This window comes from Furipterus horrens, unplaced genomic scaffold, assembly GCF_987537825.1.
Source record: "Furipterus horrens unplaced genomic scaffold, mFurHor1.1.pri manual_scaffold_13, whole genome shotgun sequence".
In the NCBI taxonomy this organism is placed as follows: domain Eukaryota; kingdom Metazoa; phylum Chordata; class Mammalia; order Chiroptera; family Furipteridae; genus Furipterus; species Furipterus horrens.
Genome location: NW_028327183.1, coordinates 32,658,027 through 32,679,503, shown reverse-complemented (window position 1 = coordinate 32,679,503; position 21,477 = coordinate 32,658,027). Strand labels below are relative to the sequence as shown.

General features: G+C 54.1%; 1 long non-coding RNA gene across 1 annotated transcript in view; it reads left to right on the top strand.

Moving 5' to 3' along the window:
- The first annotated feature begins 937 nt into the window (after nucleotides 1-937).
- Nucleotides 938-21,477, top strand: part of LOC149994418 (uncharacterized) — a 37,349-nt gene continuing 16,809 nt past the window's right edge. Inside the window, exon 1 of the long non-coding RNA XR_016507696.1 lies at nucleotides 938-1,266. This is a non-coding gene — a long non-coding RNA (uncharacterized LOC149994418). The remainder of the gene's footprint in view (nucleotides 1,267-21,477) is intronic.

The window sequence follows — 21,477 nt, the reverse complement described above, 5'->3', positions numbered from 1 at the left end:
GGATGATGGGAAGGAAGAAAATGGGAAGTCTGTGGAATGGCCACTCCTGGGGTCACCCAGGCCCCTCCTTCTGGCTCCACCTTGAGGCACACTACTTTTGTTCAGAGCATAGAGGAGCAAGGGAGGGGCCACTTGACAAGTGCATCTGCCCCCAATCTTCCTCCATCCTTGGAATCAGCCACTCCCTGCTCCAGGGACCTGGCAGGGGGTGGGATCACCCATCGGGATTGTATAAGCAAGGGAGAGGGTGCTAATGGCTTTGAGCAGACAGCTGGCACCATCCACCTGATGTCCTCCCAGCTGGAGCTCTGACCAAGGCCTCTGCCTGCATCTCTGTCTTGGCCTGAGGTTGGCCTTGACCCTCATGTCCACTTGGGACCCTGCTCTGATCCCTCAGGTAGACTCTGCCGCTACCCTACAGCCAGTCTGTGTATCACAGCACAAGGGTGTTTCCTCACAGCTAGCGTGTTTAATCACGTCCCCAGTTAGACTGCCAGCTCCAGGAGGCCAAGCCCATGTCCACCTAGTTGGCCACGCAGCACGTGGCCAGCAGTGGGCACTCCATAAATAAACACACCTTAGGGAAGGGGCGGGAACAACAAGGCTTAAGCTGGCAGCTGGGCAGGGGGCCAGGGTGGCTGGGGCCAGGGCAGGCAGAAGCACCAGGCCGGTGATAAGGTGGACCCAATCAGGAGGCTCCGAAGTACGACATGAATGTGAAGTTCTTACGTAAGAGGAGGGTGATGGGAGCGGAAGGGACGGGCTTGGGGCTGGGGTTTCCACCGCTCAGCAGCCTGGCTCTGCCGCCGCCCGCTTCTGGGCTTTCTTGGCTGGGGCTGCTCCTGACAGAAGGGATGCATGTTGTCGGGGGCGGGGGGCTTGGCATGTGTGTGTGTGTGCATGTGCGAGTGTGTGTGTGTGTTTAAAATACAAAAAAAAAAAAGAAGAAGAAGAAGAAGCGTGGCTACACCCAGCTGCGAGAGGCTGGCCGGGCTCTGTCCGTGCCAGTTGCCTCTGAGCTGGCACCGTGGGGACAGGAGGAGGGAGAGGTGAGAGCGGCTGCGAAGGGAAGATGGACGCTTGCCATAGACGAGCAGCGGGCTGGGTGCCTCCTGGGTGCCCGCGGACTCACGGGGCCAAAACTCACAAACAAAAACCACAGAAAATCGCTGGCAGCCCATCCTAGGGAGGTGGCAGCCGCCTGGCAGCAGAAGCATGCAGGACCCGGCTGGGAGCAGGTGGACAATGGCGACCAGTGAGGCACAGGTAACAACTGACTGGCACTCACCGGGCAGGTGGTTGGGTCTCGGCCTGGGTGTGGGTGACATGGCACAGCAGCCTGCAAGGGATGGCTGTGTCCAGCGGGGTCCTGGGCCAGTAGGTTCAACCCTCTCACCCTCTGGCTCCCTGAACACTGCCATGGGCACAGGAGATGGTCCACCGCCCTGGGGCCTGTGTTGTCCAAGTGTGGTGGCCAGAAGTCCTTCAGGTGGCACCGGAACCATTCCTGCACAGAGGAAATAAAGCAGGGCTGGCTGGCTCGGTGTGGGCAGCACCGGGATTTAAGGGGACAGCAGCCACATCCAGGAGCCCTGGCCCGGCAGTGCCTCTGCCCCTGGTGCTTGGCCCCCACCTTCTAGGGTCTTGTGGCTGTGTCACCTTTACCCCATCCCTGCTGGCTCTTAGGGCAAGGTCGTCCTGCCCCATTTTTGGAATGGTGTCCCCAAACCGTCCTTGAATGTCTGTCTGTTTCTTCTTGCAGTCCAACCCAGGGTCTCAGGTGGGGATGGGAAAAGGGTTGGAGGGTGACACCTGGAGGGGCTGGGAGATCCCAGGAGGAGCATCTTACTTCCCTCCCTCCCATCTGCCCAGAGCCCTGCAGCCTGGCTTGGCACCGCTGTGCCTGTGTGCAGACCAATGGGACCACAGCCAAACATGGCCATCAGAGGGAGCTCAGGCGGCTGTGCCAAGAAGCCCAGCTGCCGAGGGCATGGGGGCAAGCTGCCCGAGTGGGGAGGGGCCGTGCATGGCGGTGGTCGTGGTGGGGGTTGTTCCTAGGACAAAGCCCTGCTGGGCAGAAAGGGCCAAGGCAGCGGGAGAGACTGTGTGGGCTTTTTGCCTGTCAGGAGGTGGTGGCAGGAGGGTTCGTGTGGAGTGCTGCCAGCCACGGTGTCCAGCCACCCTTCCCACGGCAAGATCTATGGTGAAGGTGGGAGGGAGCCTCCAAGCACATTGGGCAAAAAGTACAGGGACTTATGCCTTAGGCTGGGGGCACAGGACCAGAGGGACACCATTGCCACTTGGAGGACTCTGGGCTTGATGCTGTGCTGTGTGATGCTCAGGGCAGCCAGAGTAGATTCAGAAAGAAGGTACCGCACAAGGGGGTCTGGGGCACAGGGCAGGGAAGGATGCGGGCATGGGCCCATGGGGCCTGTGTCCTGGGCAGTAGGCGGTACTAGCTCTGCCAGGTAGGAAGGCGTTTGGGCTATGAGAGCATGAAGACCAAGGAGCCTAGCCCTAGGAGGCCAGTGAGGAGCTTCCAAGGTCTTGGCTGGCTGAAGGGGAGCACTGTGGGGGTGATCCAGTGCTGAGGGACATGGGGAACACAGGATTTGGAATTAGGTAGGCGGAGATGGAACAAGAGGTGCTTTGGAGCTTCAGGCAAGGCTCAGACCATGGCAGAGGCCCAGGCGCAAGACTGCTCGGGCAGAGAGCAGGGGCTCAGTGATGGGCCGTTCCCCCTGACCAGCAGGTAGTGGGGCTTCTGAAGACGGTGCCCAGGCCCAGCCTGGACAGCCCCTGGAAGCCAGTGTGATGGCTCTGGGTGCTGGCCAGGAGTTGAGTTTGGGGTCTGCACACAAGAGGGCAACCTAAGGATTCAGAGCCTTGGCTTGGTTGGCTGTGAGGTGGGCAGGCACCCCTCATTGTGTAGGCTGGTGTGGACCAGGAGGGTCCTGTGGATTGTGTCCTGGCACTGGTGCAGGTTTGCACAGGTCTTTGAGGTTGGGGGCTGCTTCCATGCCCAGCCCTTAGGCCTCGCCATCATTGGCTCCGACACACCCACTAGCAGGATAGGTGCTGCCCTGTTCCAGGTGAGCACCCAACAGGGGATTTTAGACACATCAGGGTCATGGGCAGTGGTGACTGTCCACTGTATTTCTAGCAATAGGAGGCAGGAAACCGCCAACCACAGCCTTCTTCCACAGGCCAATGCATATCAAGTCCGGGTGGGCTCCTCTGCCTCCCTAGGCTGTCCCTGGTCCCAGTCTTGCCCCAGCCTGTAGCCTTGTCTGAAAATTCAGACCCCAGGCCTTCTTCCCCCAGCAGCTCTGACCTGGCCGTGGGTCTGGGTGGGGAGAGTAGGCAGAAGAAGCCATGGTGTAGGGGAACCAGGGAGCTGACCCACGACCACCCACCCCCACAGCCTTGCCCACAGCTCCCCCCTCCCCTACTGACAGGTCTTTGTCCCCAGAACTGGGGTGGATGACCCGAGCCAGTGTGGTGACAGGGAGAGAGCTGTCCGCAGTAGCGGAGGCCAGCAACCCCTCATACCACCTCTGAATTTCACAGTCCTGCTTCCTGCATGGCTCCCAGCTCCCTGGAGAGACCCACCAGATGTTCCACAACCGCCACATTGCTTCCCTAATGAAATATTCATGAAGCCTTTCTGCCTCTTCACAGAAAAGCCTCTGCAGCTCCCACACCTCCAAGAGGGTCCTGGGAATGAGCAGACACCTACCATCCCCATCCACCCTGTCCTCTCCAAACCTTGGTCACCCTGTGTGGGGTGTGCGGCCCAGCAAGAAAGGGATCCATAGCTTCCAATGGCCCCCAATTCACACCAACAGGACCTAACCCACAGCCTACCAAAGTCCCTCCTGCTGTATGGTGGCCAGAAACTCTTACTGACACTTCAGTTACCTGGTACCCATCCATCCATCTATGCATCCATTCATCTGTCCATACGGTATCAGCTGAAAGCCTACTATGTGCCATCTCTGTACATGGAGATTGGGCTCCAAAATGTCAAGTGAAATGGACCGGCCATGCTCTAGTCATGCTGGGCATCCCCCAGAACCTTTCAAAGTCCATGGAGAACCCCAGGCACTGACTTCCCAGTGGCCAGCTCAGGTGTTCCCCCTCCCCTAGGCTCCAAAAATGCAATGGATAGGATCTCAGTGGCTGTGCCCCCTCCCGAGCCATGCCTATAGGGAGTGTGTACAGGAAGGCAGGAAGCTGTGAATGAGGACTGGCACTGGGGCCAGCTGGGTTAGGGGCCTTGGTGGGGTCACTTCTCCAGGCCCCCTGACTGTGCAAACTGCTCCTACATGTGGGCCAGGTGCTCCACATGTGCACATCCCAGCCTGGGGTGAGGTGGGCTGCTGTGCCTGGCCGCCCAGCCCCCTTGTCCTGCTGTGGTGCCCTACAAAATGGGAGCACTAACTGGCTGCTGCGGCTCTAGGGCCAAGCCCTGCTGTCAATGCCTGCGGGTGGCCATTGAAGAGCCACCTGCCTGGGTGAGCCCTGGGCAGGTGCATCCCTGATGGCTCTGAGGCTGGCTGCCTGCACCGTCCTGTTTGGCCCCACCCTGGTCCTTCAGCCAGCACTTTTGGACCTCTGCTCAGTCAGTGACTGAACCCGGGTGCCTTACCCTTCTCTCCTTGAATCTGACTCATGCTCCAATATGTCACAATGATCCTTCCATCTTGTGGATCCATGGTGTGTGTCTTTTCAGGAAGGTGAGATTCAGTCTGTCCTCGTTTTTGGGTTAATGGAGGAGAGGGTGGGGCTGAACAGAGAGGAGAGGAAGGTGAGGGGGCACACCCAGGGCTCAGGTGGCAGCTACACACCCACTGTGCAACTTGACACCCATGTCCACTTAAGGCTCCGTTCCAGTCGGGACAGGGATGGTGATGAAGGGATGGAGGGGCACAGAAAGAGCATGAAACCTTCCATGTGTATGGGGGGCAGTGCTGATGCTGAGCGCACAGCTTGGGGCCGGCCAGGCCCAGTTCAAACCCCAGCTCTGTGCTGGCTGCGTGAGCTTTGTTCCCTCTGATCCTCCACTTGCTCATCTGTAAAATGGTCCCAGTCACACTAGAGTTCATGGAAGGATGACTCAGCTTGGTGCCTAGCCCGAATTGCCCTCAGGAAATGCCAGCAGGCAGTGACCAGGCTCCATTCGGCCAGAGCTGGCCCCTGACATCGGCTGTCCTGGGTCTACACAACCCCTTGGCCACCTTGTTCTCCAGGTCCACCCTCAGCGAGGACAGGGAGCCTGGGCCCAGAGGAATCTTCTAGTTAAGCTGCTTTTGGGAACCACTGATGCTGTTGGCAGGAAGAGGGACTCGGAACCCTTGAGCTCTATGCCAGACCACCCTTTCCTGAGGGGCCATCGAGGCTGCCCAGCGTTCCTGCAGGGAGTGTTGACTCTTGTTGGGGGGATGGGGTGTTGTGTGTGAGCTTCCAGGCACTGCCTTGCTCTGGACCCCCACACCTGGTGTCTCGGGGAGCTTGGGAGGAGGGAAAGGGGCCCGTCGATGTTTCTTACCTAGAGACGGTCCTTCCTTCACTTGGTCACTGTGCTCATCCAGGGCCTCCCTGGTCTGAAGGGGGCTGTGGGGACAGAAGCTACCCCTGAGATCCCCATAGGGGGCAGGGAAGCTCAGTGAGGCCCGCTGTGTGTGGGTCCATGAGACCCTGGACTCTGGTCCATAGGTGGTGGCCACAGGGAAGCCCAAGTCCTGCCCCCTAGGATTCCCCGGGTGACATGTGTCCCTTGGGTGCTCTCAGGGAGTCTGCCCGCTCTAGGAGACTCTGCCCAGGATCAGAACCAGGGCTTGTTAACTGCCTGCTCTGACCTTGGTAATTGTCGCCTGGAGCGACAAGATAAAAACTCCCTAACAGTGCCACTGACTGAGAGTCGAACTTGAGCTTTGCCTCAGTGGTTTTGTCTAGCTGTCTGGGAGGCAGGGGCAAGGGCTCCATATTGGAGGCTCAGAGAGGTCCAGTTACCTCCCCAAGTCCACAAAGCTGGACAGTGCAGGAATGAAGAGGGCTGGAGGTGGCAGGCCTGGAGCCCATGGTGTCGGCACCGGCATGGGCAGACAGGAGCTGGGACCCTCCCCCAGGAAGGCTCCCCAGAGCTGGACCCCAGACCTCCAAAGATCATAGTCCAAGGATCCAGCATCAGTGCCCTCCCTTTGCAAGTGGTGGGCTTCGGGGAGCCACCCCCCCCCCAGCCCCAGCAGCCTCTCTCTTGCGCTGCTGGTGAGGTAATAAGCTATGCATGTAGTGTAGAAATAGAATATGTTCTGCAGAACAAATGGTGTTAATTTGCAGCATGCTCTGCAGCCTGGTGTTACCGAGCGCCTAGAGGGCGGGGGCAGCAGCTGCGCCAGAATTAACAGCCGTGTGCAGTGAATTAGTGGGGCCATGCATCACCCTCAGAGGCACAAAGCACCCCAAACCCTGGCTCAGGCAGACCTGCACCTCCCAGGAGGAGGCTAGTTCCTGGGAGGCAAGAAGAGCGGCTTTCTGGCCCCTCTCCCCTCCTGGAGGCCCCTCTCAGAGTGGTCAGTGCCCACTGTTGAGCCCACCCAACAGCACCACTGTGGTCTGGTGTGGGATCAGGGGTGTGGCCTGGTGTAGCTGGCCTTTGGATCCCTTCCTCCAGAACCCATGTCACACCTGGTGGCATCAAACAGGGAGGGCAGCCTTGTCCTTTTTTAATGGCTGATCACCAGTTGGACTTCAGAAATGAATTCGGTGCTTGGATACTGTACTCTTAGTCTCCCTCTTCCCGGTGGCTTCGACTGACACCCCACCTCCTCTTTCCTTTGTCACTCTAGGTTTGAGCTTCTGGGCCACTCCCAAGACCTTCCCCATAAGGCCCAGTTAACCCTTCTGCCTATTTGTCTTATTTATTTATTACTCACGGTTGCTGCTCAGAGCTGCAGGTCCTTATTGATCCAGAGTGATGTTGTCTGCTCCGAGGTGCCCAGCTTCTCCTGGGCAATCCATCTTCCCCGGTTCACCCCTCCTGCCCCCCCCCCCATTTGTCTGACTCATGACTGTCTGCCTTAGGTGTGAGGGGGAAGCTGGATCACACACCACAGCTTTGTGAGACGCAGCCACTTTATTGAATTCAATGGATACTTAATGTCACCCATCCACCCCTGTTGGGCTGGTCACTGGTGGGGCGTCTGTGCTTCTGCTCACCTTCCTGACCCTCCTAACTCTGGAAATCTAGGCTATTTCTGGGACAGGTAGAAAGAAGGCAGGTGCATAGGGCAGATGGGTTTGCCTGCCCTGATTATTCTCACTGGACCCGAGGGATCAAGAAGCCCATGACATGCAGAATTGGGGGCGTCTTTGCCTTCTGGTCTTGCTTTTGCTTTATCCCTCCCTTCCCTTCTCTGTGAGAGGAGGGTCATTCTGGAATTGTACATCCCTCGGAACCCAACCCTGCTCTTTTTCCTGAGGTCAGTGCTGGGCCCCCAGAGGCCTTCTGCAGTGTTGATGGACAGGTGGACATGTTCATTAACAGAAACCTGGGCTCAGAACTTTACACAAGAAGGAGTTTTAGAGACCATCTAGTTCAGCTGTCCTATAGCTCAGATGGGGGAAACAGGCCAGCATAGAAGATGCCTCATTCTCTGTGGCTACAAATGTGTCCAGCAGAATCAGGCACCAAAACAGTCATCTCACAGGCTGCTTCGTGGGCAGAGCCTTGATGTGCTGAGCTGAGCGCCAGGTGCCATGGTTGTTAGAGTCCAGCACAAGGCGCTGTTTTGCGGGGGCTTGGAGACAAGTTGGGGAGACCCTCTCAGACGCCAAGACATTAAACCTCATGTTGAACAAGAATACATGCAGCATCATAAGGCTTCTCAGGAGAAGTGGGCTGGGGAATGGGGGGAAGGGACAGAGGCTTGGGCTGGGCCTCTTGGTCTGGAGCGTGGCCCAGTGTGGGTGACTGAGGTGGAGGTGGGGAGGGCACTTGTGGGATGGTCCCCTGTGAGCAAGGCTGTGACAGGCATGTGGGAGGAGGAGGCTACAAGGATGGGTCAGGAGGTTTGGGACTGACAGGCAGAAAGCCTGGGCTTCATGGGCAGAGGAAGGACAGGGCCCTTTAAGAAAAGAGAGAGACACAGTATGTGTGTGTTGCGGGGTGGGGGGAGGCTGACCCATCTTTAGCTCCCAAGCCTGACTGCTTCCTGCTGACACCATCCACCACTGATGCCCAGGCGGTCTTTGTTCCCTCCTCTTCCCTGCTGTTCCAACTGACACTTTACAGGGAAACCTTTTGGAATGAAATTTAACCTAGAACCACAATATATAAAACAGCTTATGAGAGGTGCACCACTGAGAGGGAGTTGGAGGTGAGGGTTTCACATGTTCAGCCAATCCCTGCCTATCCCACATGAAGGCCTCTGGGGGCAGCTTCAGCCCTCATCCAACACAGCACGAAACCACTGTCCCAGACCTGGTCCCACAGAGCTGACCGCCCAGCCGTCCTCCAGGCCGCTGTCGGGTCCTGACCGCAGGCACCGTTGGGATCTTGTTTGCAGAGAGGAATGTGTGGTCTGGCTAGTGGGGAAGTGGGATGGTCCTCAGGGTCTCCCCTTGCAGGGGCCAGAGTGTCAAGGGGACCCTGTATGCCCTTCCTGAGTCTGGGTTACTGGTGGTCACTGCTGAATCACATCTGCCGGGCACATGGGAGTGGCTCTGGATGTACCAGAAGGGTCATGCTCGAATGTCAGTTCCACCTTTTTACAATCGTTTCAGCATCCTCTTAGCTCTGAGAAACGCAGCCTGCTCGTTTGAATGCGTAATTAGCTGAGCAGTCTACCTCGCTAATTTCAAGGCAGGGGAAGGGAGTAGGAGGGGGTGTAGGAATTTGCATATTAATTTAGCCAAGGGAGAGAAAAATTGTTTACCACTTCCTTCTCCAGCGGCTCACAGAGGACTTAACTCTTTCCTGTGTGCTGTTTGGAGCCTCGGAAAGAGCGTGTGTTGAGGGCACATGCAACCCACCCAGAGCCTCCTAGCTCTCCCAGGCTTCCTGCTGGGTCTCACCCCCCAGGATGGCTGGCAGCCCCCCTTTCTTTGCAGGGTCCACATGGGGGCACCTCTGGGGCCAGATGATACAGGCACTGGGAATAAATCTGCTAATGACTCCAGACTGCTCTCCTCAGCTGACCCTTACTAATGGTTTTCAAGGATTGGAGATACCTGTGTCCTCTTAGCCTCCACATTATCTTCCTCTATTTATTTATTCCACCACCTCTGCAGCACATCAAATCCAGTTTCAGCACAGTGCTAGGGGCTGTGAGGGTACTCATGAATGTCCTCCCCCTGCCCCAAGGTGGGCCAGCAGAAGGTTAGGCACTACTGAGAGCCCTCTGATTTCAAAGAGAAAGATGAGCTTCTGCTGGAGTGGTCAAGGTAGGCTTTTTGGAGGAGGCAGTATTTGCCCTTGGCCTTATAGGAGGATTATTCTTGCTGGCAGGGAAGGATGTCTCTTTCAGTGATGGAGCTGTCAAGAGGAAGTGCCTGGGAGGCAGAGGGCACACAGAACTGTCTGGAGACCTGAATTCTTTGTTCTGACCAGATCCAAGGCTCTGGTGTCTCAGAAGCTGGAAAGGTTTGTGAAAGGCCACTGATGACAGATTCAGCAAGATGTGTTCCCAGGCAAACAACTAAACCATTCTGAGCCTTTGTCTAGTTTGCCAGGCGGATAACGATAATTTTGAGGATTGTTGCAGGATAGAATAATACACTATGAAATGTTTGCCACAGTTGTCATGGACTGTGTCTTCAGGCAATGCCACCACATGCTGCGGTTGAGATTTCCACTCACTAGGACAGCAGTGGCTGCTTAGAAAAGGTACGCTGCCTCACAGTGATGCAGGCAGCTCTGTTTCCCCAGGGACAGCTTTGAACGGCAACAATGTTTCCAGCCGAAGGCCTGATCTTCACCAAGGCAGACATGAAGACAGGCACCGTATTTCATCCCCCCAGGGTCTGGTGAGGATCAGATGAGGTGAACTTCAGGGAGCCCACCCATGCCCGCCCCACACATGGTGATCTGGATAAAAGCTGCCCATTGCCCAGTGCCTGACAGCAACTAAGAGCACATGCTACATGTGGGACAACAAAAACCATTTTCTAAAGTGCAAAGACACACCGAAACCACAGCTGGCCACACAGCATTTCACCTTCTCTAGAATCGAGACGATGTACCCACAGCAGGAAGTAGCCAGGAGGGGGCTGGAAGGCAGCTGGTGTGGCACCCTGAGAACCCATGTGGGCTGTGGGCATGAACCACAAGACATGGGAGGCTCTGGAAGAAGACGTCCAAATAGACGGCTACCAGAGTCCGCAGGGCAGAGTGCAGCCAGGCCAGCTACCTGCGCTCTTGAAGACTCAGTTTATCTGCAACACCAAAGGCCTCATCTTTCCTGACCCAGGACTGACATCACTAATCAATCACAGTGCCTCTCCCACAGGCCCCAGAGATTCCAGGAGTTGCTCCTTACTACCTGAGTTAGATGAGCTCCAAACACCCCCTCTCAGGGCTAGTCTACACCCCACATGCAAGTCACTGAGGAGCCTGAGTGTCTGCCAGCATTGAAGGTCTGGGCCACAGACCCATGGACATCCTGCTCCCTCCAAGCTTTCTTGCGGTTGCCGGACCTGCTGGGAGCTAGCAAATCATTATCTTTTGGTCTGCAACCTGGCAGGCTGGCCTCTCACACCAGATGTGAAATCTGCCCAACATGTTGCCGCTCTCCTGGTTCAGCAGCACATTGTGACCAAGAGCATAGGCTTGGGGTCAGAGACCCGGGTTCTGGAAAGCCTGGGCTCTGCCACAGCCATCCCCTGCCGAGATGGGATGCCTATCACAGGATTACGTATGCTCCTGGCACATAGCACATGCTCAGTGAAGTCAGTGCCAGTGGGCATTAACAAACATGCTCAACCAACAAAGGTGACAATGAAGAGCTGATGAACCACCAACAGTCCATGACGTGGGACACAGGGACAGGCACCTCCCAGCATGTGAGGCCTGAGGACATGGAGATGGGGCAGGGGTAGGAAAAGAGGGTGAAGGAAACATGGGGGCTGGTCCGGCACTTGGGAGCTGCAGGCAGGAAGGAGTAGTGGCAGAACCAGAGCTGTTGGCTGTAGTAAAAGGAGGAGGGCTGGCACATGAGAGGTGGCCCCGGACCACTGGCCACACAGCAGCAGGCAACAAGGTACCCCAGAGCCAGTGGGAATGAGTCGGAGCTGGACAAGTCCTGGATCCCCTCAACCTGGCAGGCCCTCAGCATAGACCTCTCTGCTGGGGGCGGGAGAGGACACACGGAGATGGGAGGGACAGCCACTACAGAGCCCCTATATACCCAGTCAGGTTGCCAAGGTGTGTGCCTGACTTGTAGGAGAAACTGAGGCACCACAGGGAAATTTGCCCAGAGTACACGGCCAGTGCACCTCCTTGCCCCACCTCCCTGGTCCCTCCAGGTGTCACCCGGCAGGGGCTCTGGGAGAGGGCTAGTGCTCTGGAGAACTCTCAGGGCACAGCCCGGGAGCCTGGCGGATGCAGAGACAGACTGGCCGCTCTCCCGCCCCAGGCTGGGAAAGTGACGGAAGGGAACCTGGAAAGGCTGAAATCACTGCTGCAGCTGGTAGAGGGGCGGGAAGAAAGCCCAGCCACGCACCCAGTCTTGTCCAGGCCAGCATCACCACCCCTCATCCCCTGCTTTCAGCAAAGGAAGGCGAGGAGGCCCAGAGTCAGCAGGTGGCGCCCACAGGGCTTTGCAGGGTGGTCCTGGCCATCCTCATGGAGTTCCCAAAAACACCTGCTAAGGAAGCAGGTTCTGGGCCCACTGAGGCCCAGCAAGTCCAGGCCCACTTTCATGGTCCCACTGCCTGATCGTTGGGTCTGAGAGTGATTCCCTCAAACCCCATGTGTGGTAATAGCCTCCCACTCCTGTACCTCTTCCTTCAAGGAACCTGTGAGATGCAATAGCAATGGACTCAAAAGCTGATCCGCAGGCAGAGGTGAGGGACTGTCGGTGGGAGAGGGAAGCCAGGGGGCACAGACCCCTAAGCATGCAGACACAGACTTCAAGGAACTGTGACTGGTTGGGTAGGTGCTGCCCAGCAGTGGAGTGGGAGCAGCTTCCGTGGTTCCCTGCCATCCCCCCTCATCCAAGGGAGCCAGGATGGCTCCTTTGTCTTGCTCCATGGGTGATGTGGGCTGGGTCTGGAGGTAATCTGTCTGCTTCCTGCAGCTGGCTGTCAGCTCACATCTGCGAACCAGCTTCATTTTCATTGTCATTAAAAACCCCAGGTCTGACAGGTAGAGAAAATCCAACATAAAAACAACCACCCAGGGACCAACTAAAGCTCCAGGGGGAGCCTGGCTTCCAGCCCAGGGCCAAGCCCCTTTGGGAGACAAGGTGGAGAGACTCCTCTACCCCCCATTGTTCTGGGGTATGCTGGGAAGCTAAACAGGTGTTGGCCTGCCATCAGCACAGCAGGACCAAAGAAGAGACACAGAGAAAAGGCAGAGAGAGGCGATGGAGGAGGAGGAGCGTGAACACAGGCAATGACTTGTCCTGGGCCTCACCTGCACATCACACAAGACACTGGACCTGGCCCTTGCGGTCAGAGGTCGTGTACTTCTGCCACAGTCAAAAGGCTAAAACCCATCTGTCCTTGAGGCTTTCTGAGCTCCTGATCTTCTGGGCAGGGGAGGTGTACATGTTGGGGGGTGGTCCATGAGGACCCTGGGGAAAAACCTGGCATATCCCTCCCTGGGTACTAGAGAAGGCCCGGTGACCCCACCAGGCCACATGGCACTGGGGAAACTGATGCAGATCACAAGGACAGATGCCAGTTTTATTTCTTGAAATTTCTCCATCACTTGGGCAAGCCACTTGTCCCATCTGAACTTCCGGGGCCGCAACTGTAGATTGTGGTAGGTGGGCACATTGAAGGGTGTCGGGCCCTGGCCTGCGTGGTGAGACTGGCCCTGCAAATTGCCCAGCGGTCCTGTGCTTGCTTCATTCCACCAGGCCCTGGGTTGCAGCAATGCACTTAACTCTTGGGGGAGCCTGCCACCATCTCTTTCTCTCATGGGGTCAACGTGCACACAGGACGCTGATCCTTAGGTCACAAATTTGGGAAGTAGGTCCTCAGCACTCACCGCCCTGAAGCCTTCCCTCTGCAATCGGACAGGAGCATCAGGCCTCAGGCATTCTCTGCTGCTGTACTCGCTCTGGCTGGAGCTGCCTGTAGCCTGGGTGAGGCCAGCCCCAAGGAGAGCCCAGGGACAGGCTGAGATCCTGCTGTCTGGGGTTCTCCATGTGTGCTGGTGCTCATGCAGTTGTCAACATCTGGAAAAAGTTCATAGAGGGCTTGGGAGGATGTGATACTCCCAGCCTGGCCAACCCAGCCAGGCCCTTACCACTTGGGAACAGGAAGACCTTCGTAAGGCCAGGACCACCCACCCTCAGAGCCGAGGCAGCGCGGGAGCTAAGGAGTTGGCATGTGTAGGGTTAACCACTGATTATAGCTTTGTCTCTGCATCGGGTGCATAATGTGTTCATTTGCATACTGCAGTGTGCGCTCAATTAAAATGAACTTTTAATTTCTTCTAAGTAAATTACTTCTTGCTGGTACGTGACGCGCACAAATGTCAGAATAATGGGAGAGCCTTAATGAGCTGGGGAATGGAGCGGGGTGGGGGCTGCTGGGAATAACCCCAGGAACATACATGTCTACAGACACACACACATGGATGGACGCACAGACCCATGACCCAACTGGAACACTCATTCCTCCACACGTAGCCTACCCACAGCTCAGCCTCAAGTGGGGGCACAGCCATGTGCATACACCTTTACAGGCTCCCACCCATGAATGGACACAGACACACAGACACATCCTTCACCAGCCTCAACCTCCCTTTCTGCTGCTTCTTATTTAGCTTATAAGTAAGGATGTAAGCCTAGAAGGGTTGAAACAATGAAACAATCAAGGGTAACAAAGAGGTGAGGCTATTTTCCTGTCCAGGGACTAGAGGGAGCCCAGGGCTGCACTGGGGAGAGCGGGCGAGCCCCTGCCTGCTGGCCCATGTAGCAAACATCACCCCATGGGCAGCTAGGAGCTGGAGCCGGAGCCCTGATCGCCGTTGTCCCTTCTTCTGTAGCACCTGAGTGAGGTAGGTGGCATGACTCCCGCTGAACAACAGTGGAAACTGAGACTCTGAGAGGTGATGTAATCTTGGGCCACACAGTTCTATCCTTTGAGAGGGATGCACGGGGACTGGCTTCTCTGCCCTCTCCTCTCCTCCCCACCAGGAACCAAGGTCAGGAATGGGGAGGTAGCATCAACCCTCTGCTGGGCGGGCAGGGATAAGAGGCTGTAAGAGAGGAAGCCAATCGATGCTCCTAGTTCCCAGGCCCCTTGGCCTAGCTTGGTATTATTTCAGCACCTTGGAGAGGACCAGAAACTACCTGGCGCTCAGATCCCAGGCAGGGCAGGGGTGCAGAGGAGTGGTGGTAAGAGGCCTAAGCCCTGAAAATGGGCAGGGCTGGGGCCATGAAAGGCCTGAGGCTTGGTCACAGTCAGGACTTGAGTTACTAGGAGAGTGTCAGGAGAGGTTCCAGCTTCTGCCCAGGGTCCTGTATGAGATCCATCCCTGTCCAGAGGAGGCAGAAGACAGGGCATTAGTCCACATGGCCCTGCGATCAAGCCTCAGTTTCAGCCCCCATGAGCTGAATGGCTCTGGACAAATCATGGAGCCCCTCCACCACCCAGCTGTCTACTCTGCATGTGCCTTGGTCTCCCTGGTGCCTTGTTTAATCCCTGACCTGTGCTGTGACGAGGCCACTACTGGGTGACTCTGCAACCAGCAACCACCCTTTGGAACTGAGCTGGTGCCACTGCTGGATGCCTGCAGAGACACTGCTCAGATGCTCCATGGACAAGTGCCCCCTGGACGCCAAGGTGTGAGTCTTGGGAAGGCTAATCTTCTCAGCCTCCTCAGGGCCTGGAAGGATCAAAAGAGAACCAGTGACATTGTAATGAATCTCAGGATGTGCAGACATGGCTCCCACGAGGACAGAGCAGAAGCAGGAGCCTGCAGACATGAGCCCTGGGACTGCAGTGCACCTAGTGGTGTTTGAAGAGGCTCATGACCCTGTGGGGAGCGGCACAGACATCACCGACAATGCGGGGTGAGCACCCGCTCTTCAGAAAGTGGTCAAGGAGGGCTTCCTGGATGAGAATGAGGACTCGCCTGGGGAACACGGGGGCTGAATGACCCAGGTCGCGGAGGGTTTGTGTCCAGGTGAGTTAGGGTGAGATGGAGGTGGTAACTAAGGGTGCCCCAGGGAGAGGCACACATAGGTGGGAGTGGTGCATGAGGGGCATGAGGGCAGTGTTTGGTCTCAGGGACATGCACCAGAGTGCCTCAAAAGGATGTGCTGGGGATGACCAAGCTGAAGAAGGTGATGGGAAGGCTTAGAGTCATAGAGAGGCCACATAAAGTGGGGGGCAGTGCCCTGGAGGTCCAAGGCTCAGATTGGAACTCCCAAGTTGGTCTGTGAGGTGATTCCTCAGCAAGGGTTGGGGGTTACACTGGTAAGGTGGCAGGTGCCACATTTACAAATTCTTTATTATTTGCAGATTAGGGGAGGCCATGAAGGCAGCCAGAGGGAAGGGCAGAGCTCTCCAGGGCCATGGCTCCTTCCTCTGATGTAGGCAGATGGAAAGCCTGCCTACCCCTCATTGAGAGATAGGTAAACCATCACAACCATCCAAACTGAGTGGCAACTCGCTGTTGCCAGACTTGCGTGATCTGGCTTCCCTGCCTTTGTTCACAGGGCCTTTGCTCCTAGATGTTTCTGGCCTACCCCACCTGCCTGACTGAACCCCCAGAACCAGCTGAACTTCTGTCCCCTCCCCTAGAGCGTATTCCTCTCCCTCTGATCTGCCATGAAGCAATATCACACCATGCCGATGGTCCTGAGTGATTGTGCCCCTGTAGTCAGAGGACAGCTGCCACAGTGGTGGAGCAGGGACACTGCAGGACAAGAGGCTGCACCCAGCTGTGTGTGCATCTCTCCCACGCTGAGGACAGCAGTGTCCTTCTTGGGCTGTTGTGATAGCAGAGGGTTTGAGCTGGAATCCTGACCAGCTGGACAGTACCTTTAAGCCTCTGCCTCCTCCTTTGTGGGAGGGGCATTTCTCCTCCTGCTCATCCGAGCACCTGTGCCTTTAAGAGGAGGAATTCCGCACCCCCACCAATCTCTTTCTTCCCTGTTTTTCATGCCAGTCTTTCTCCCTGGATAGTTTCTGACAATTACCACTTCTCTGGCAGCTGGGGTGTGCTGTGTGTGTGCGTGTGTGTGTGCGCGTGTGCGTGTGTGCATGTCTATCTGTGCACATGAGGTGACTGAGCCCAGCTTTCCCCCATTGCTGAAATTTACATTGAACCACAAATTAATTTCATAATTTTTTCCTCTCTAATTATGCCAACATCTGCTGCAAAGCCAAGCTGTGCACATGCATTTTAATATTCTCTCCCCCTCCTCTCCTCCTCACAGCATTGCTGTCTGTCTCTGCACTGAACTTTTCAATAATTATCGCCAAGAGAAGATCTTGACTTCTATTTCTCTTGCCTTTTGGGAGGGGGAAGAGAGAGGAAAGGTGGGGGGTGAGGAGGGTGGAGAGAAAGAGGATGAGGAGAACAGAAAGAATGCATGAGAGAGAAAGAGGAATAGGGGGAGAAAAAAAATAAAGGATAAGGGAAAAAAGAAAATGAGGAGAGGGGAGGGTAGAGGGGAAAAGGGGGAGGGGGAGGGGAGAGAGGGAAGGGAAGAGAAGAGGAGGGGAGAGAGATTGGCAAGTTAATAAACAGGTCTGCACATCAGTGTCTCTGGGAGCCAGAGCCCTGGGGTGGGGATGGAGGGGTGGCTGACAGTCGATTTCTTTGTTGCTGCAGGAGGAGAGGGTGGGTCTGAAGGGAGAGAAAAAGAGGAAAGGACAAAATTGGAGGGAAAAAGGAGAAAAGGGAGAGAAGAAATTGTAGGTGGAATAGGGAGTGGGGTGGGGAGCGGGGAAGGCCAGGGAGTGCAGTGTGGGAGGGGTGCATGTTTGCAGGCACACCAGCAGCCCAAGAGCACAGCCACCCTGGGGCAAGGGACATACCGAGGGGAACATGTGGCTCTGTCTGTTCCTCTCTTATTGACAAGCATAGTCAAAACAAAGTTGTTTTTCATGATCACAAACAGAGCCAGACAAAGTTGTGGGGACCCACCCTTTCTCAACATTTTTCCAGGAGGGTTGACCACTGCCATGCAGGGTGCACTTGACCTTCGTGCTGCTGTCTTGGGGTGACCTGGGGACTTCACTGTGAGACATCCTGTCATGTCCCCAAGGAGAGCTAGTCACGCATTAGTATGTGGGCACTCACACCTGGCAGGTGTTTCCCCATGTGCACCACCACCCACCCACCACCCTTTCCTCCCATCCTGTGCCCTCATCATACCCAGACTCCACCACCTGCTCAACAGTATTGTCAAGACTCAGGGGGCCAGGGCAGCTCCCCACATGATTCCTCTCCATCTGAACTCAGAGTGAGTGTGTGCACATGTGTGCACCCATGTGTGTTCATGTGTGCACCCATGTGTGTTCATGTGTGCACCCATGTGTGTTCATGTGTGAGTATGCATACATACCTATATGCACTGTGCACATGCATATAAGTATGGGATTGTGAGCTCATGTTGTGAGAATGTGTGCACATATGTGTAACTGTGAACAGGTATGAGTGGGCATGCATGTGTGCATGTACATGTGTATGAGTGTGTGGAAATGTGTGCACATTTGTGTATTTGTCAAAATGAGTGTACATGTGTGAGAATGTGCATGCATTGTGAGTGTGCATAGAGGCACAGGAGAGTGTGAGCATGTATGCATATGCATATGCATGTACATAAGTATGCATGCATATGTGTGCTGGTATGAGCATGTGAACATGAATGTGTGCATGTATATGTGGCCACTGTGCATTTAGATGTACATGTGTACGTGTGTGAGTGTGCAAGCACCTGTGTGCATTGAAGTGTAAGCGCACACATGTGGAAGAGTATATACATAAGGTAATGCATATACATATACATGCACTTGCATGCATGACAGTAGGTACACATGTATTTGTATGTGTGCATATGTGCATTTGTGCCAGTGAGTATGTGTACATGTGTGCATATGCAAGCATGTGGGTGGAGTTATGGCTGCATATTCATCTCTGGTGAGCCCTGTAGTGTGGGGATGGACACCCAAAGAGAGACAGTGCACAATAGAGCACTCGGTGAAAGTCAGGAGGCTGCATTTTGCCCCAGCTCAGCTGGCTTAACTGTGAGAACTCAGGCAAGACATGGCTTGTCTGTGAGACTTAGTCTCTCCAGCTGTCCAGTAAGAGGAACACATCTGTCTGTGCACATGGAGTACCTGCACACAGTAGGTATTCCCCAAAATGTGTTGAATGAAGAATTGTAAACTTCTGCTTCTTTTCTGTGCCCTTGGGTCTGGCCTCAGCTTGAGGACAGCAGGTTGGCATTCAGTGAGTGGATCTTCCCTGTCTGTCTCTTGCCCCCCCACCCCCGACCCAGGCCTACCTTCTCCTCCCCACCCCCATGGCCCCTTGCTGTAAGAGCTCCCAGCGCTCCCCCTGCCTCCTAGCTCCTTCTTCCTCCAGCCGTGGTGGCTAGAGTGATGCACACAGTTGACCACGCTACCCTGCTTTAAAGCTTTCCATGGTTCCTCACTGCCATTGGATTAAGTCCATTCTCCTTATTCTGGCACGTGAATCCCTCGCCCCAACTCCTTGGCAAGCCCACATGTGCACCCCAGACATTGCCCTCTTGGGGTCTCTCCCTGGCCCACTCATGCTCTTCCTGCTTCTCTTCCTTGGTGGTTTTACAACCAAGCTCTGGCCTCCCTTCTTCTAGAAGACCTTCCATGCCCTTAGCAGGCTGGATGAGGCCCCTCTGTGGAACTCCAAAGACCTTGCAGGGTCCCTAGGTAGCCGTCACTTTTTAAACAAAATCTTCACCTGAGGATATGTTCATTGATTTTAGAGACAGAGGAAGGGAGAGAGAGGGAGAGGAACATCGATGCGAGAGAAACAGTGACAGGGTTGCCTCTTGTATGTACCCCAACTGGGGACTGAACCTGAAAACTAGCAATTTCTTTCTGTCTTTTTTTTTTTTTTTTTTTTTTTTTTTTGGTGTACAGGACAACGTTCCAACCAACTGAGCCACTCAGTGAGAGTGAAATCACTTATTTTTTCCTTTATTTCTCCCATCTCACCTTAGTCTCAGAGACTTTTGAGGACAAAGCATTTTATCTCTAGCCCCAGAGCCTCACACACAACTTGATGTTTAATAATTTTTGTTAAATGATGAATAAATGAATGACATAACTGAAAAACATCACCAAACCTCCCTGGGTCCAATACCTCACATAAAAAATGAATGGGTTGGCTCTCATGTAGCCAAGGACTCTCAACCTCACTCTTTTGAATGTCTGCTCTGAGAGGTCAGCGGTAGAGGAAGAACAGTTTCCTCTGCTTTAGCAATACTTAAATAAACCTACATTTATTGATGCTACAATGTGCCAGACACTGTGAAGGGTTTTTACAGAGTACTGTGGAGAGACCCTGACTTCCCAGGTGCTCACTGTCCAGAAGGAGATGCACAAACAGCTACCTAAGATCCCTGAGAGAATGTGATAAGGTTCAGTGTGGGGACTTGTCCACCCCAAAGGGATCAGGGCAAAAGTAGCTGATGACAGAGCATCTGAATGGGAACCAGAGGAATGCGAGGGGCTCTGACAGAACTGGGGCGTTTTCAGAAAGGACATTACAAATGGAAGGCAATAGGTTGCAAAAGTAAATAGTGGGTTTCTGTTTCTGGCCATGATGAAAACAGTGGGCATCGGATTTACCCTCCTGCTATGAATAACTGTCGAACTGGACAAAATGTGTGCTACAAATGTTTTCAGGCATTATGCAACAGCTAGCTCTCCACGTTCACTCCAGCTTTCTGCCTGGAAGCCCTTCCCAAACCAGCACAAGGACAGAGCTCCAACATAGTGCAGCAGTCTCAACAGTAGAGGAAACACAGGTGGAAGTCAGGGTTCCGAGGTGTCTGCAATTTGCAGAGGACAGGAAGTAGGAAGCTGCGTAAAGGAGGCCCAGAAATCTGCACAGGTGTTCCCTGAGTCTTTGCATCATAAGCTGTGCATGACGAGGCGGGACTCCACAAGACCTGGCAGAGAGGCACTGGGAGTGGCGATTTGACTGGAGAGTCTGAAGTTGATGCAGGGCTGGGAGACACTGTGCAGGCCAAACCACACTGAATATCTCAGAGCTCCGAAGTAGAGCTCCTCTAGCCCTAGTGTAAGGATTGCTTGAGATCTTGCCCTGACAAAGCCCCAAACCGAGCTCTGACAGATCAGACCAAGCTTCTAGTAAACTCTCTACTGGAACAAAACATAACACTCTTTAAAGAGCACAATACAATCCAGACTCAACAATATAGGGCTGACAATGCCCATCATACAATTAAAAAAAAAACAAAAAACTAACTATTCCAAGAAGCAGCAAAATTTAACCAGAAAATAAAAAGAAACTCTGGTCAATAAAACAGACCCACAGAAAACACAGATGTTGAAATTACAAAAAGAAGACTTAAAACAAAATAAAAATGTGAGTGAAGAGATGGGAACTCTGGGAGAGTTAGGATAATTGAATGAAAACTTTGTAACTGAAAAAAACAGAATCTGAAATGAAAATCTCACTGGGTAAGTCTAACAGCCATTTAAAGTATGGAAGAAATAATTTGTGAACTTGAAGATGGACCCATAAAACATATCCAAATTTAAGCACAGAGAAAAAAAGAGCCTTTTAAAAAACTAACAAAGACCCTCAGTGATCTGTGGGGCAATATGAAGCAGTCTGTGTGTATATATAATTTAAAGCCATGAAGGAGAAGAAAGAGAATGGGCAGAAAAAATATTTGAAGAAATAATAACTGATAATTTTCCAAATTTGATGAAAAATATCAACCCACAAATCAATCAAATCTAAGCACAAACATTAAAAAAAAACAAAACCATACTGAGGAACACCTTAAAACCAAAGACAGAGAGGCCACTTTAAAAGCTGCCAGAGAAACAGACACATCACAAGGGAACGAAGATGAGAAGAAACACAGCTGACTACTTTGCGTGACAGACTACAGCAGAAAGACACCTGTGAGAACAAAACAGTGAACCTAAAACTCTATGTAGTACAAAAAGGTCCTTCAAAAATGAAGTTATCCCTGACCGGGGTGGCTCAGTTGGTTTGATCTTAACCCACAACACGAAAGGTTGATTGTTCAATTCCCGGTC